The following is a 14,996-nucleotide window of genomic DNA, read 5'->3' on the forward strand; positions in this document are numbered from 1 at the left end:
GTAACAATTGAACTGTTTCCAGAGGTTATAATTCTTTCCTTTGTGTATGCTCCATTCTAATTTTCACTCCCTCTCTTATTCCAGACTTCTCTACACAACTCCATCAGATTCTTACCTCCCTTTCTCATTTTCAGTTAATACATTCCTAGGCTGCCGTGATTCAAGTTCCTTTTTTTTTTTTTTTTGAGACAGGGTCTCACTCTGTCGCCCAGGCTATAGTGCAGTGGTGCAATCTCAGCTCACTACAGTCTCAACCTTTCTGGCTCAAGGGATGCCCCAACTCTAGCCTCCCAGGTAGCTGTGACTTACAGGCACGTGCCACCACACCCAGCTAATTTTTAAAAATATTTTTATAGAGACAGGGGTCTCGTCATGTCGTCTCGGTTGGTCTTGGACTCCTGGGCTCAAACACTTTGCCTGCCTTGGCCTCCCAGAGTGTTGAGATTATAGGTGTGAGTCACTGTGTCCAGCCCCATTTTCAGTTCTTCAGGAAAGATACCACATTGTGGGTCAGAAACTGAGTGAAAAGAGAGATACTTCCTAAGCATCAGCTGAAGAGTCTGAAATTACGTTCTTTCAAACACCAGTGTGATAGTCACAGTTTTAGAGTCATGATTTTCCACAAGAAAGGACCGTTAATGTGATGAGGGGGAAAACGAAAAAGCCTAAAGCAGTTGGCTTCTTATGAATAATCAAAGCAAACCCTGGAGTGTATCATGCCCTCTGCTTGTGACAGAACAAACATTTCTGCCCTTAATCATAAAAGTAATTTTTAAGTATCATGCAAGTATTTCTGATGAGCAAAAAGATCCTATTCTCTTTACTGAAGAAAAACAAGTGACACAGTGAGTAACTCTGAATCATATTTTAACTGCAAATATAGGCAACAACTTGTAAAAATAAATAAATAAATAACAAGGTCTAAAATTAAGTTCCAAAGATCTTACCACTGTAAATACATTTTTTCATACATCACACATTTTGGAATAAAAAGTGATTTAAAAATCTAAGCAAAGGAAAAATAAAGCTCAAACCATGAAGTCTAAAAAATCAAATTCCTTTCAATTATTTTTACTTTTAAAGGATAATTATAAAAATAGGTACTTTGACTTTTTAATCGTAAAATTCATGTAACCAAATTTACCATCTTAACCATTTTTAAGTATACAGTCCAGTAGCATTAAATACAGCCACAGTTTTCTAGTGCTAAATTCATTCACTGTTATGCAACCAAACTTCAAATCTTTTTCATCTTGCATAACTGTAACTCTGTACCCATTAAACAAGTGCCCATTCTTGCCTCCCACAGCCCCTGACAGCTCTCATTCTATTTTCTGTCTCTATGAATGTGATCACTCTAAGGACCACATATTAGTGGAATCACACAGTATTTGTCATATTCATGACTGGCTAATTTCATAAAGCATCATGTCTCAAACTGCATCCATATTTCAGTATGTGTCAGAATTTCCTTTTTAAGGCTGAAAAATATTCCATTGTATGGATATACATATTGCATTTCGTATGTCCATTTATCTGTTAATGGATATTGGCTTGGGGCTGCCTCTATCTACCCTCTTTCACTTTTTTGGGGGGAGGAGGTCTCGCTGTGTCCCCCCAAGCTAGGGTGCAGCGATGTGATCATAACTCACTGCAGACTCAGCCTCCTGGGCTCAAGCAGTCCTCCTGCCTTCACTCTCCAAGTAGCTGGGACTACAGACACGAGCCACCATGCCTGGCTAATTTTATTTATTTATTTATTTTTGTACAGATGGGGTCTTCTCACCATGTTCCCCAGGCTGGCCTTGAACTCCTGAACTCAAGTGATCCTTCCACCTCGCCTCCCAAAGTGTTTGGATTACAGGTGTGAGCCGCACCACCCAGCCTTCACTTATTTTTAAACAATTAATTTAATTAAGCACACAAAGTGCTGGAGTCTGATCCCTTGCCTCCAAGGCAGCAGAGAAAATACAAATGTTAAAAGGAAGTAAGGGAAAGTTTGGTATACCATCAAGTGTGCAGCGAATGATGATACTAACATTGCTAGCTTCTCAGGAGGGTTTTCAGACACCAGCAACTCCTTCAAACCTTTGTTCGTGAATATGAGTAGGTACATACATATGCTAGATGCTAAAAATGCAGAGACCATGCCTACTTTCAGGGCCAGATGGCCAAAGGACAAACACCTAACCAGTAAATAATTATAAACAATAGGGAAAATAAGGCAATAGAGAGAGGCGCTCAATGGCCCAGCCCCATCCCAGGCTGGGGCTCAGCAAAGGTTCCCCCCTTGCCTGCCTCCCAAGCTGAGCCTTGTGCAAGGAGCAAGAGTCTGGAGGGTCAAGAGGAAGGGGAAGGCACTGCAGATATGGGACAGCAGAATAAGACATGCAGGAGAGAAGGTGAACTTCACGCTTGGAGACAGAACCCAACTCAATGAAAAAGGAATCCCAATCGCAGAGCTCAAAACAGAATGGGAAAGACAAGCAACAAGACCTGATTAAGGATCAATCAACAAGAAGAAACGAAAACCTGCTGGAAGGCATGCATCACCGGATACCTACTCCTGTGCCAGTATGAACCTCCTGGAGTAGCCTCGTCTGCAGAAAACCAATGGTGGTCTAGGAGTATAAATTAAAATTGAAGCAGTGAAAGGTGACAGTGATTAAAAGCTCACAGACTTTATGGCACTCCTCATTCCATTCAGTGAAAATATTTTAAAAGTCTAAAACACATCCAAAAGAAGGCCACGTTATAAAATACAAACTGTTACTTTTCTCTGGCTTTTCAAATAGGAGCAACTTGCCCAGTTAGTACATTATAGTTTTATATTATTATTTACTTATAACATCTGCTTCCTTCCAAAAAACGATTGCATCAGCTACTGTTTTATGTTATTTGCCAGTCATGCTTCACAGACTAGCGGAACTGCAAAGGGCCTATAAGGTTATGTGTCTACAAACAGTTTTTAGCCCCCACATCCTCCAGGAGGAGCTGGATCACCAAAATGGGAAAGGAAAGTTCTGCACCCTGCTCAGGGGTGAGTTCAGGAGACCACTGTGCAAACAATAATGACAATGCAATGACACGTGCCCACAAGTAGAATGTGGGTGATGCTAGAGGACTAAGTGGAGGCATCTTCAGATAGGAGACATCCCTTTATTCACTTTCCCCTTCATTCACTCGCTCATTCATTCTTTCGTTTGGTACCTCGTAAGAGCCAGGCACTGTTCCTCAGGCTAGAGTTGTCTATATAGGAACATTTCACCATATGAATTACCACTGAGATGAGGTTTGAAGCTCCCTGGTCAGCGATGAGAAGAAAGTATGCTAGGTAGAAAGACTGTGGAAACCAACACAGGTTCAAGGAGTGACAGCTGGGGAGGAGTGGCCAGGAGAAGGGCCAGAGGTGGGAGACAGGAACAGGAGGAGCCAAGAGCACAGGTCAGGGAGGCGGACCAAGGAGAGCTAGCATCAAGGCAGGGGGAGCACAGAGAGCCCGCAGCACATCTTTTCCTTGATAGGAGGAAAGGAATTAAGGATGTGGAAATGAAGTTGCATTTCGTGGCAGGGAGACACAGGAAATAAATCAGTGAGCAGTGACAAGATACGAGGTAGCCGTAAAAATGGTGACCAGAGACCAGGTGTGGTGGCTCACACCTGTAATCCTAGCACTTTGGGAGGCCAAGGAGAGGAAGGAAAGAAAGAAAGAAAGAGAGAGAAGCAAGGAAGGAAGGAGGGGAGGAGGGAAGGAAGAAAGAGAGAGAGAAAGAGAGAAAAGAGAAAAGAAAGAAAAGAAATAAAGAGAGAAAGAGTAGTCCAAAGCTGATTAAGGTCTACTTGGGCAAACGCTAAGTTATAGGATGTTTCTGCTCTAAAGTTAAAGCTACCTGAGTAGCAGGACAGGGAACACTTGGGGAGCAGATGGGCAGGGCTGTCCAGCATAGGCTGAATTGTGTGGTAGTCACAATGCTGTTGAATCCCAGTACAGAGACCAGGGGTGTTGCCAGGGAGCTCAGATGCCCTGGCCTGGGAAGCCCTTGTTTTCCTGGAACTGCTCCTGACTTTTATAGATTCAGGGCTTGAACATCCTTCAGCAGTAGAACTTCACCAGACTTGAAAGAAACCAATGTGCACATTGAGAAGACAGCAAATGTGTTGTTTCCTTTCTCTTTGGGCAGACAGACCTACCCCACACCAGGACATGCTTGGCGATCACAGGACCCCAGCAAGGGGAGTTAATTGTTCCATTCAAACATTTAGTAGCACCAGGCCATAAGTTTTGCAATAGTGATAGCCTTGTATGTTAAACATGTCCTTCATAGAGCTTGTTCCACCATGGTTGCTTCCTGGTCAATTGCTGCTCACTATTTATTTACTTACTTACTTACTTACTTACTTACTTACTTACTTACTTACTTACTTTTGAGACAGAGTTTGCTCTTGCCCAGGCTGGAGTGCAGTGGTGTGATCTTGGCTCACTACAACTTCTACCTCCCCGGTTCAAGCAATTCTTCTGCTTCAGCCTCCCTAGTAGCTGGAATTACAGGTATGCACCACCATGCCTGGCTAATTTTTGTATTTATACTAGAGATGGGGTTTCACCATATTGCAGGTGGGTCTCGAACTCCTGACCTCGTGATCTGCCCGCTTTGGTCTCTCAAAGTGCTAGGATTATAGGAGTGAGCCACCGCACCCGGCCTCCTTCTCTATTTTGTAGTTTACTTTGACTGTTTTCTGGCATTATCTCAAGGTCTTACTAATTATGGTCTACATGGTGTTGTAATGACATCGTTCTCTTTTACATCATCCAAGTAATTCTCGAAAACATTAAACACCACAAGGCCCAAGATTAGGACAGTTCCATATGCCCTTCAAGTTGACCCTGAATTACTTAAGCCTCTTAACCACTTGACTTTCTACTTAGGAAAGGATTTGGGAGGACTTCTCCTTCAGTTATTTTTGTTTGTATTATTAACTTTCAGCCAAGGTTGTGTTTTATTTTTTCTATTGTTAGTAATTGAAATACAGTCCTTTATGAAACTCCACACACACCCTCACTTAAGTACAAGGCAGTTCACTAATGCAAAACCAAATCATTAACTACTTTGACTTCCATTATTTTATCTTAATAGTGTGATCAAAGTTTAAAAAAATAAACAACAAAGCAAAACCATCAAGCAAACCTCTATAGACATTTGTTAAATGAAGAAGAAAGGTGAAGGGGGCTTTCTGAAGATACGTATATGCCGAGTGCAGCTTACCTATTTTCATTTTTATGCCTATTGAATTAGTCCTAGGGAAAAAAAAAACTACTCTGCTGAAGCTAGGAAGCATATATACAGCTTCCTGTTTCATACCACTGCATGTCAACGTTAATGATATTTTGAAGTACTTATTTTATTTTGTATTTTTTAAGTTTAGTCTTGTCAGATGTAATAAAATATCATCCTATTGCATAGAAACTCAAAATTACTGGTTACAAGAGCAGAACCAAAACAACATTCCAGAGATTTTCATTTGTCCCCAGACTAAAACCAAGCTGACAATCCATAAGGGTACTATTCTCAAAGAGTTCTAGACAGTGTCCCTCTAAGACATCGTAAGTCAGAAAGAAAGCTCATTCTTCAATTTCCAAAACCATGGTATTTAAATAATTATATTGCAGCAAAGTCAAAATTAGAGTACCTGTTTGATGATAGGGTGATTATTTTAAAAAGCTCAATATTCTGTCCCAATTTCCAATGGGAGAACAAACATTCCTATGCAAGTGAACTTTTTCAAAAAGATGTAGCTCTTCCAGCTCTACGATTGGTTTAAGTCACTTGCCACTCTGAGAAGAGAGAAATCCTTAAAAAGTTGGCGAAGTTAGATGTAGATGTAGATGGTACAGCCTTTAAAAAGGGAATGAAAAGGATTCAATGGAGTCAAGTAATTGTATTATTTTGGAAGAAGTATCATTATCTTGAAGTAATAACTTGTTACTCAACAAACTATTGAAAGTAAAATGAAATTTCATACATTTCAAACATATCCAGAATACTGAACACAAAGCAGACCATGCAAAGGTTTGTTTCTTGAGTAAAAAAACATTCACTTACCTGGGAGTTTAAGAAGGGAAGGTTAGGAGGTAGCTACATCATTCCTCCTCTAGGTCCAAATTACTTTGGCGTGTCTCCTTGAAATAGGAAGCCACCTAAAATAAAATAAAAACAGAAGGCAACCCTTGTAAATTTCCATGTCTTAAATGTATGTGATATTACAAAATGGGAAAATTTTAAAACACTTAGTATATAAAATACAATTCATCTGAAAGTATTACCCCAAAAAGCAGGATGGTATTTGTTCTCTGTTTCAATGAATAAAATGCAAACTATTTGTCAAAAAAAAAAAAAAAAAAAAGAATCAAGGCTTTAAATAGTGATAACCATGTCTAAAGGCGTCTAACGATGAAGCTGAACATTTTCACCTGAAAAAGAGCAAATTAAAAAAGCCAACCTCTCAAGAAAGAAACGTGCCCAGCTGCCAGCGAGCCGCTTCCTAACTCGCAGCTCTGCTTCCAACGCTCTGACAGCGCTGAAGTCACGCTGGGGTTTCCAGGTTGGGGTCAGGAGGGAAAGTGCTGCCCCCCTCTGCAAAGACTGTGTTCAGCGCCACCACTTAAAAAAAAAAAAAAAAATGGTTTCATGAAATGAAATGTTAAAAAATAGAAAATCCTCCTCTTTTCCCCAGGGAAGAAACGAGTGCACACGCTGGGAAAGGGTGGGAGCGGGGAGGAACGCCCGCCTTCCCGAGGCACCGCAGGGTTTGCTGCGCAGCGCCGCTGGTGAGGACCGAGCGCATCTGTCCACCGCGCCCGGGTCGCGCCTGGAGCCTCCCGCTCCCCGGGTAGAAAGGCAGGCGCTTCCCAGGGAGCACGACACCCGAGGAGAGGGTGGGCGCGAGTCCCACCGGGTGCCCTGCTCCCTGGGGGGCGTGAAACCCCGGACCAGCCCTGCCCCTGTCTGCAGATCGCGACTTGCAGGGCGTGACAACGGGCCCCAGCCGTCCTTGCCTTTTAGGAATATTATTGGAGGAAATCGACGTGTCAACTAGATAAAAGCAGAATGGGAACGAGGTGCAAGCAAAATTCTCTGGAATGAAGGGCAAGGGGAAAATACTCTGGAAAGGGGCGAAGCCCTTCCGGTTAAATTCATGTCAATAACGTTTTCTTCAGATAACCAAGTCACAGTCCTCCTTCCTGAGTTGTCAGGATTTTTATCCCATCTGTCTTTATAATTCAAGTAAGAGCAAATATACATCTCTACATATATTTGCTATTATATATATACATACATACACAAATATCTTCATATACACAAATATACATATATTTGCTATTAATGTGTGTATACACACACACACAGAATTGCTCCCATTTCACATGCAGGAATTTTAAAAAAAGAAAAAAAAAAGAAAGAAAGAAAAGAAAAGAAAAACAGGCCCAGAAAGCTCCAAAGGAAAATTGCTAAGTCTCAGGTCTGCAGACAGCTGGTCCCCACTTTCTCCACGGGGATGGCCTCCAAATGCCTCTCTGAAGGTTTTCTCTGACTCATTGACAGGAACAAAGTCAGTAGAAGTGTGAAGTGTATCACTATAGAGGTTTAGAGTCTATTTCGTACCCACACACTGTCACCCCAGTTCACCATGGGTTTAGTGTTGGAGAGGGCTGCCGACTGCCCGGGGCCAGCTCTCGGCCCCACCTCCGTGCCTCTACTGCGGTACCTGCGCGGCTCTCACCACCCACTTCCGCCTCTGCCTGGCCAATCAATCTGTGCCTAAACCAAATTGCAGTTGGCAGCAAGGCAGCAATGCCTAAGTGGAATAATCACTTGGACCCGAATCTGAGTTGTTTTCCGTCCCTTACAACAAATAATGTTACTTCAGTGCCTGCAGGCCAAGAGTTGAAAAGAGCTTATAATTTGGCTTCCAATCCATCTCACATTCTGATTCTCAACCACTTAAGTTTTCTGTGTTTTAGCTTGCAGCGGGCAGCTCCGGAGGCTCAATCACTGGCATGGTCTTTATGGATATCCTTCATGAATATCCTTGGCTGTCTAAGTAAAAAGCGGGGAAATCTACATAATCCAAAACCACACTTGTTTTAATAATGAAAACAAATAGACTGTCAGCTGGTACCTCCACATAATCATTAATAATCTAATTTGTACTTCTTACTCCAGCAACTTGAAGAACTGTTCACAGTTTTCTCATCTACACACAGTAATCCACATACATCCAGCCCTGGAGTGTGTGGTACTAGCAATACCAAACTGCAGGTTCAGAGCCACGGCATGGCTCAGCTCCTCCCTCTTTTTCCAGTGAAAGAAGTTATTAAAAGTCTGCTCTTCAGCTCTGGAAAGAACATACCTCCTTAGCTGTTCCAAGCCTCATGTTCTTCCAGAGGAGAGTCATCTCAAGCTAGTAACTGAAAAATAAAGAGACTAAAGGCAAACCCACTGCCAAGACCCCCTTGGTAATCAGGGTGAAAAGGGAATACCATCATGGAAAATTCCAGGAGGTGGCTCGCAAGTATACTAACACCTCATGAGAAGTGGGTGTGTTCAACCAGGCAGATGCTCTATGGGAAGCAAGGAGAAGGAACATCAACAGTACATCTACAATGTGTCCATACACCACGCAAGCTATATTACACACAAGCTCATTCCAACCACAACAATGCTATGGATATGTGCGTTAATATTTCTACTTTACAAATGCAGAAATGAGGCTCAAAGGTATGAAGTAAACTGCAGGGCTGGTACACGGTGAAATCAGGATTTTTCTAACTTTCAAAACCAAACTCTAAAAAGCGTTTACTCTGTTGACTTTGCAACACTCCTTTACCTGAAAGACTTAGCCTTCATGTATGATTCTTTGAAAGTGAGTATTGGGCTTACAGAACACAGCTGCATGGAAGTGGTAGCTAGCTATGTGCGCTGCCTGCAACCTGAGGCTGCCATGTTGGCCTCAGGAACACAACCCACCCCTGATCCCCTATCATTCCTTCATAGGAAACCACAATGACAAAAACGCACACTTTCTGAGTATCAAAGAAATAGACAATAAGTATGTGGCAAAAGCAAAAACTAAATCCAGCAAAGCAACTGCGGTTAGAGTAGACACAAAACCTTGCTTTGTCTAGTTCAGAAAGTGACAATGACATCCCTCTGTCTAAATTCTTGTGTCAGCCTGGCCAACATGGTGAAACTCCTGTTGTGAGTTCTTCCCCTAAAAGATTAATTTTCTGTTATTTTGGAATTTTGTAAAAATATAAAAATTAGCCGGGCATGGTGGCAAGCGCCTGTAATCCCAGCTACTCGGGAGGCTGAGGCATGAGAATGACTGGAATCTACGAGGTGGAGGCTGCAGTGAGCTGAGATCATGCCACTGCACTCTAGCCTGGGGGAAAGAATGAGACTCTGTCTCCAATAAATAAAAAAATTAATTAATTAATTAATTCTTGTGTCCAGGTCTCAGTCCCTTCCCCTGTCCTCCAATGCCCAGTATGTTCTCCATAGCTTGACACAGAGAGTGAGGATTCCGAATGAGCATTATGGAAGAACTCATGTGTCATCACAAGTGTCAGTTACAGTAAGAAGCGAGTAAGAGGAGGCACAATGTGCGTGAGAGTGGCTGAGAAACCATCCATGGAAAAATTCTAGACTTGGTTCTGGAAGTTTTCCAGTTGGGATTCTAAAGACTGGGAAGTCCACCCTGCCCCACCCGCAAAGAAAGGAGTTTGGCAGACATTGATTAGCAGTCCCCTATAAATAACTCTGCTTTTAATCATATTAAAAGAAGTCTACCAAAAATCATCCACTGAAAAGAGCAATTAAAAATGGTGAAAATGAGTACATCGAGATCAATAATATTTTAACCATCTAGGAACTCATCCTATTTAATGTACAACTAATAAGTGAAAGTTCTCAGCATTGTAATGTCCAAAGGGCTTCAAAAACACAATGGGGCCGGGCGCGGTGGCTCAAGCCTGTAATCCCACCACTTTGGGAGGCCAAGACGGGCGGATCACGAGGTCAGGAGATCAAGACCATCCTGGCTAACACGGTGAAACCCCGTCTCTACTAAAAAATACAAAAAACTAGCCGGGCGAGGTGGCGGGCGCCTGTAGTCCCAGCTACTCGGGAGGCTGAGGCAGGAGAATGGCATAAGCCCGGAGGCGGAGCTTGCAGTGAGCTGAGATCCGGCCACTGCACTCCAGCCTGGGCGACAGAGCGAGACTCCGCCTCAAAAAAAAAAAAACAAAAACAAAAACACAATGGATCCAACAGTGTGAAAATATCCATCCAGCTGCCTTAAGTTCCAAGGCTTACCCATCTGCATCTATTTAAACCTTAAATCTTTAGACCATCTAAACCATGTCTGTGTCAGACACACTGATTCTCAAAATGTATAAATTAAAAAGGGAAGACTAAAAACCCTCTTCACCACCAGCATGCCTAAAATAACAAATGAAAAACACCACGAGATGAGATATGTGTCTGCCAACTAAAGGTTCCCAGTGAGATCTTCTTAGTGCATATGTGGCTAATTTTATACATACACAAAATTTATATGTATTTAAATCTTAATGGTTACTTTTTTATTTATTTATTTATTTATTTATTTATTTATTTTTTTGAGACGGAGTCTCGCTCTGTCCTCCTGGCTGGAGGGCAGTGGCCGATCTCGGCTCACTGCAAGCTCCGCCTCCCGGGTTCACGCCATTCTCCTGCCTCAGCCTCCTGAGTTGCTGGGACTACAGGCGCCCGCCACCGCGCCCGGCTAATTTTTTGTATTTTTAGTAGAGACGGGGTTTCACCGTGGTCTCGATCTCCTGACCTTGTGATCCACCCACCTCGGCCTCCCCAAGTGCTGGGATTACAGGCGTGAGCCACCGTGCCCAGCTTTTTATTTCTTTAAATCAACGAAGTCCTTTATGTTATGGCACTGGAGGACAGAGCAGGGATAGGGTCAGGAACTGCACAGACAACTTCTAAAATTATCATGTTTCTCAAAAATATGTCTCAGAAAAGAAAGGCCTCTTAGATGTCACACATTATAAATTGTGTGTTACTATACAATATCCTTAGCCACATTCCTTCTACATTAAATAATTTTACTGCAAATAGCATGTTTCAGAATACAACTGGTTTTAAAGGTGGTGAGTTCTTCCCCTAAAAGATTATTTTTCTGTTATTTTGTCAAATGAAAAACAGGATCTTGGTGTCCTGGTCTTAAGACTACAGGATGCAGACTCAACAGAAAGGTATCTATTTTTCATTCCTTTTTCATTTTAATCCTTTCACTCAAGTGGGTCACCCTGATTTTCTTCAATTTCTTACCTCCATAAAGAGAGAGAATCTCAGGTAACAAATTTATGCTACTAACTTACTTGAAGTCTCTTTAAAAAGGTATGAGTCCAGGCTGGGCGCGGTGGCTCAAGCCTGTAATCCCAGCACTTTGGGAGGCCGAGACGGGTGGATCACGAGGTCAGGAGATCGAGACCATCCTGGCTAACACGGTGAAACCCCGTCTCTACTAAAAAATACAAAAAACTAGCTGGGCGAGGTGGCGGGCGCCTGTAGTCCCAGCTACTCGGGAGGCTGAGGCAGGAGAGTGGCGTAAACTGGTCAGGTGGAGCTTGCAGTGAGCTGAGATCCGGCCACTGCACTCCAGCCTGGACGATAGAGTGAGACTCCGTCTCAACCGAAAAAAAAAAAAAAAAAGGTATGAGTCCATTATTGCCTTGAAGGATACCAAATAATATTTTCCTTATACTTTAAAGACATACCAAGTACCTCCAAAGCTCAACAGTGGGGACCCTGCATGCTCTGGAGTTGAACTGTTTTCACATTGTCAACATGGGAACCACTCACATAATGGAGAAGGAAATGACTCCCATCACAGGCTAACTGGAGATATAAGTGATAAACTATTATAGCATAAAAAAGCACTGACCAATTTAGGCTGGAGAGGATGCGCACTGTAACTAGTCTCTTGAAAAGGAAGTAAATTGCTTCTGTTCGTCATTGGCTGTAACACAATCTTTCTCCTCAATCAGTGAAAATACAGACGGTTGATGGACCTCCATAAAAGAGCTATTTTCCAGCAAACAGTCTGTGGTGCCAAAGTTACACTCCACATGTAATTGTTCATTTTATTAGACACCCTCTTCCAGTAAATCCTTCTGGGCTGGCCCTGCCCTTATTAGACACTACAGATGCTCAGCTGGTGCTAGATGCCATCACAGAGCCTAATGAGGCCTGAACAGTGTTTCAGGGAGATCAGCTGCACTTAATCCTGTCCAGAACACAAAATTTGGCTTTTCATCTTAAATGAGTTACTGTGAGATCTTAGGCAAGTTCTTAACTCCTATGCGTCTCCACTTCCCGATCTGTAAAATGAAGAGGTTGGACTAAATCTGTGATTCTCACCAAGGGAGGATGATCTTTATCTGTTGTCTTCCCACCCCAGCCAAGAATCCCTGTGTGTAAGAAGAGATGTTACAGATGGTAACAAGCTACACCGATAAATGATGAAAATGCAGACAGCAGTGAGACTTAGATGTTAAGACTAGGGAAGAGAAGCTTAAAAAGAGAACTGCTATAACGCTTCAAGTCGTAGACTTCCAGAGTATAAAGACTTCAGCAGACTGATAAAGAGTAGTTACACAATCAAATAGAACAACCATGGTTAATTCATTAGCCAAATGTCACCTGTCATTGTGGCCTTTCCATCACATAGCTGGCTGAGTTAGGCAGGCACAACCCTTCATTCAGAAAAGTAAACTCACCCCCAAAGATGATACGATGATCAAGAATAGCTCATCTAGGATGCATGGTCCCAGGCAACAGGGACACCCGTACAGGGCAGCCCAAAATTTAAAAATTATACATTCCCACACCTTATACACCAACACACCTACTCCAACACAACAATGGAAGTAGTAGTATGGGGAGGGCAGAGGTGTGTGGTTCAGAAATGCCAAGTTCAGTCCCCATTCTGCCATGAAATAATTGTGTGACCTTGAGCAAGTCACCTGCGAAATCAAAGTATGGAACAGATCTCCAAAGTTACCTTCCAGTAGAGAAACTGCACTTGCTTTTTATTATTCTAACAAACATCTATGCACTGCTAGTCTCCGCAGTATCCTTAAGGTCACTACATGTATCTCCATTACTGGTTCAATTTTTAAATCACCACATTCCCAGCCTTTTTGGGCAAAGACAACACTTAGGACAACTGCCCAGAACACAAGTTTGAGATGCAGAATGAGTAAAGTTTGTTTTCTCTGGCTTCTTTACAATTCCCTCTGGCTGGATTCTACCCTGTACTCTGCCAAGTCTCCGTATTTCTGGCACTGAGGCTTGATCTATAGTATTCATAGGGCCAGTGACACTGTGATAGATGAAGAAATTAAATCTTTCGCCAAACTTGAACGGGCATTTCGAATGGTAATTTTTATCTTCTTCCTTCCCAGATGCAGGAATGTCAACAGTTGAGGGATACTATGATGAAGGTAGAAAGTCACTGCAAAAATGGACTTGCCTCCCAAATGGTCTCTCATTATCTTGCAAATGTATTACTTTTGCTGTATCAATTTCTGAGTTTATTTCGTGTTACGCTCCAACTGCAAGGGAATTGAGAACATACTGTCCACAATTTCCAAAAAAAAAAAAAGACTCTAACGTTAACAGAATAAATCTTTCGCCTTGAAAATGAAAACTCTGTGTAAATATTTATATAATTAAATTTATTCAATCAATCCATTGGGTTAGGCCAACGGAAGGATGCTTTGTTTAATATTGAGATTGAATGATCCTTTTTTTAATATTGAGATTGAGAGAGGCACAAAAACAATTCTAATCTCAAGATTCAAATAAATAGTAATACTGCTTGTAGATGTCATTTAAAAAGATTTATGCATACAGAATGTAAATGGATATTGCCCTCAGGGATCCTATAATTGCTGTATATTATTTGCTATGCATACTAGATAATGAAGTTTAAAAATATAAATGGGAAACACAGAAGTTTCCTCAATAAATATTTTTAAATCATTTCAATGTGTTTTCATTCCACACCACAGCCAGGTAAGCAAGACAGGGGTCAACAGTTAACAAAGAAAACATCATTGGAATATTCAGCAATAAAAAGGAATGATCTATTGGTACGCATATCAGCACGGATCGTAATTATGCCAAGGGAAAGAAACCCAACAAATGGAATACATACTGTATGATTCCATTTATATACAAGTCTAGCACATCGGTGTTCACCTGGGGATGGGGGTTGGAGGATGAGAGGGGCAAGAAAGGACCCAGAGAAGCAGGAGGGTCAGATTACCAAGGAGCACATGAAACCTTTTCTGGGGATGTATATATTTTCGAATTTGGTAATAGTTTCCTATGTGTATACATACGTCAAAACAAATCAAATTGCCTGATTTAAATATGTGAGTTTATTGAGTATCAATTATATCTTAATAAAGCTATACAATGGGGAAAATATCTAAATGATATGGAAAAGACATGATGGGAGGGGAAGAGCATGGTCCTTTTAAATGATTCGGAAGAGGCCAGGCTCAGTTGCTCACGCCTGTAATCCCAGCAGTTTGGGAGGCCGAGGTGGGTAGATCATGAGGTCAAGAGTTCAAGACCAATCTGGCTAAGATGGTGAAACCCCTTCTCTACTGAAAATACAAAAGTTAGACCGGGCATGGCTGCGGGTGCCTGTAACCCCAGCTAAAATGCCGCCTCTACTAAAAATATAAAAATTAGCCAGGTGTGGTTGCGGGTGCCTGTAACCCCAGCTACTCAGGAGGCTGAGGCAGGAAAATTGCTTCAACCTGGGAGGCAGACATTCCTGTGAGCCAAAATTGTGCCACTGAAGTCCAGTCTGGGTGACAGAGTCCGACTCTGTCTCGGAAAACAAAACAAAACAAAAAAAAAAAA

Source organism: Piliocolobus tephrosceles, chromosome 7 (assembly GCF_002776525.5).
Source record: "Piliocolobus tephrosceles isolate RC106 chromosome 7, ASM277652v3, whole genome shotgun sequence".
NCBI lineage: Eukaryota > Metazoa > Chordata > Mammalia > Primates > Cercopithecidae > Piliocolobus > Piliocolobus tephrosceles.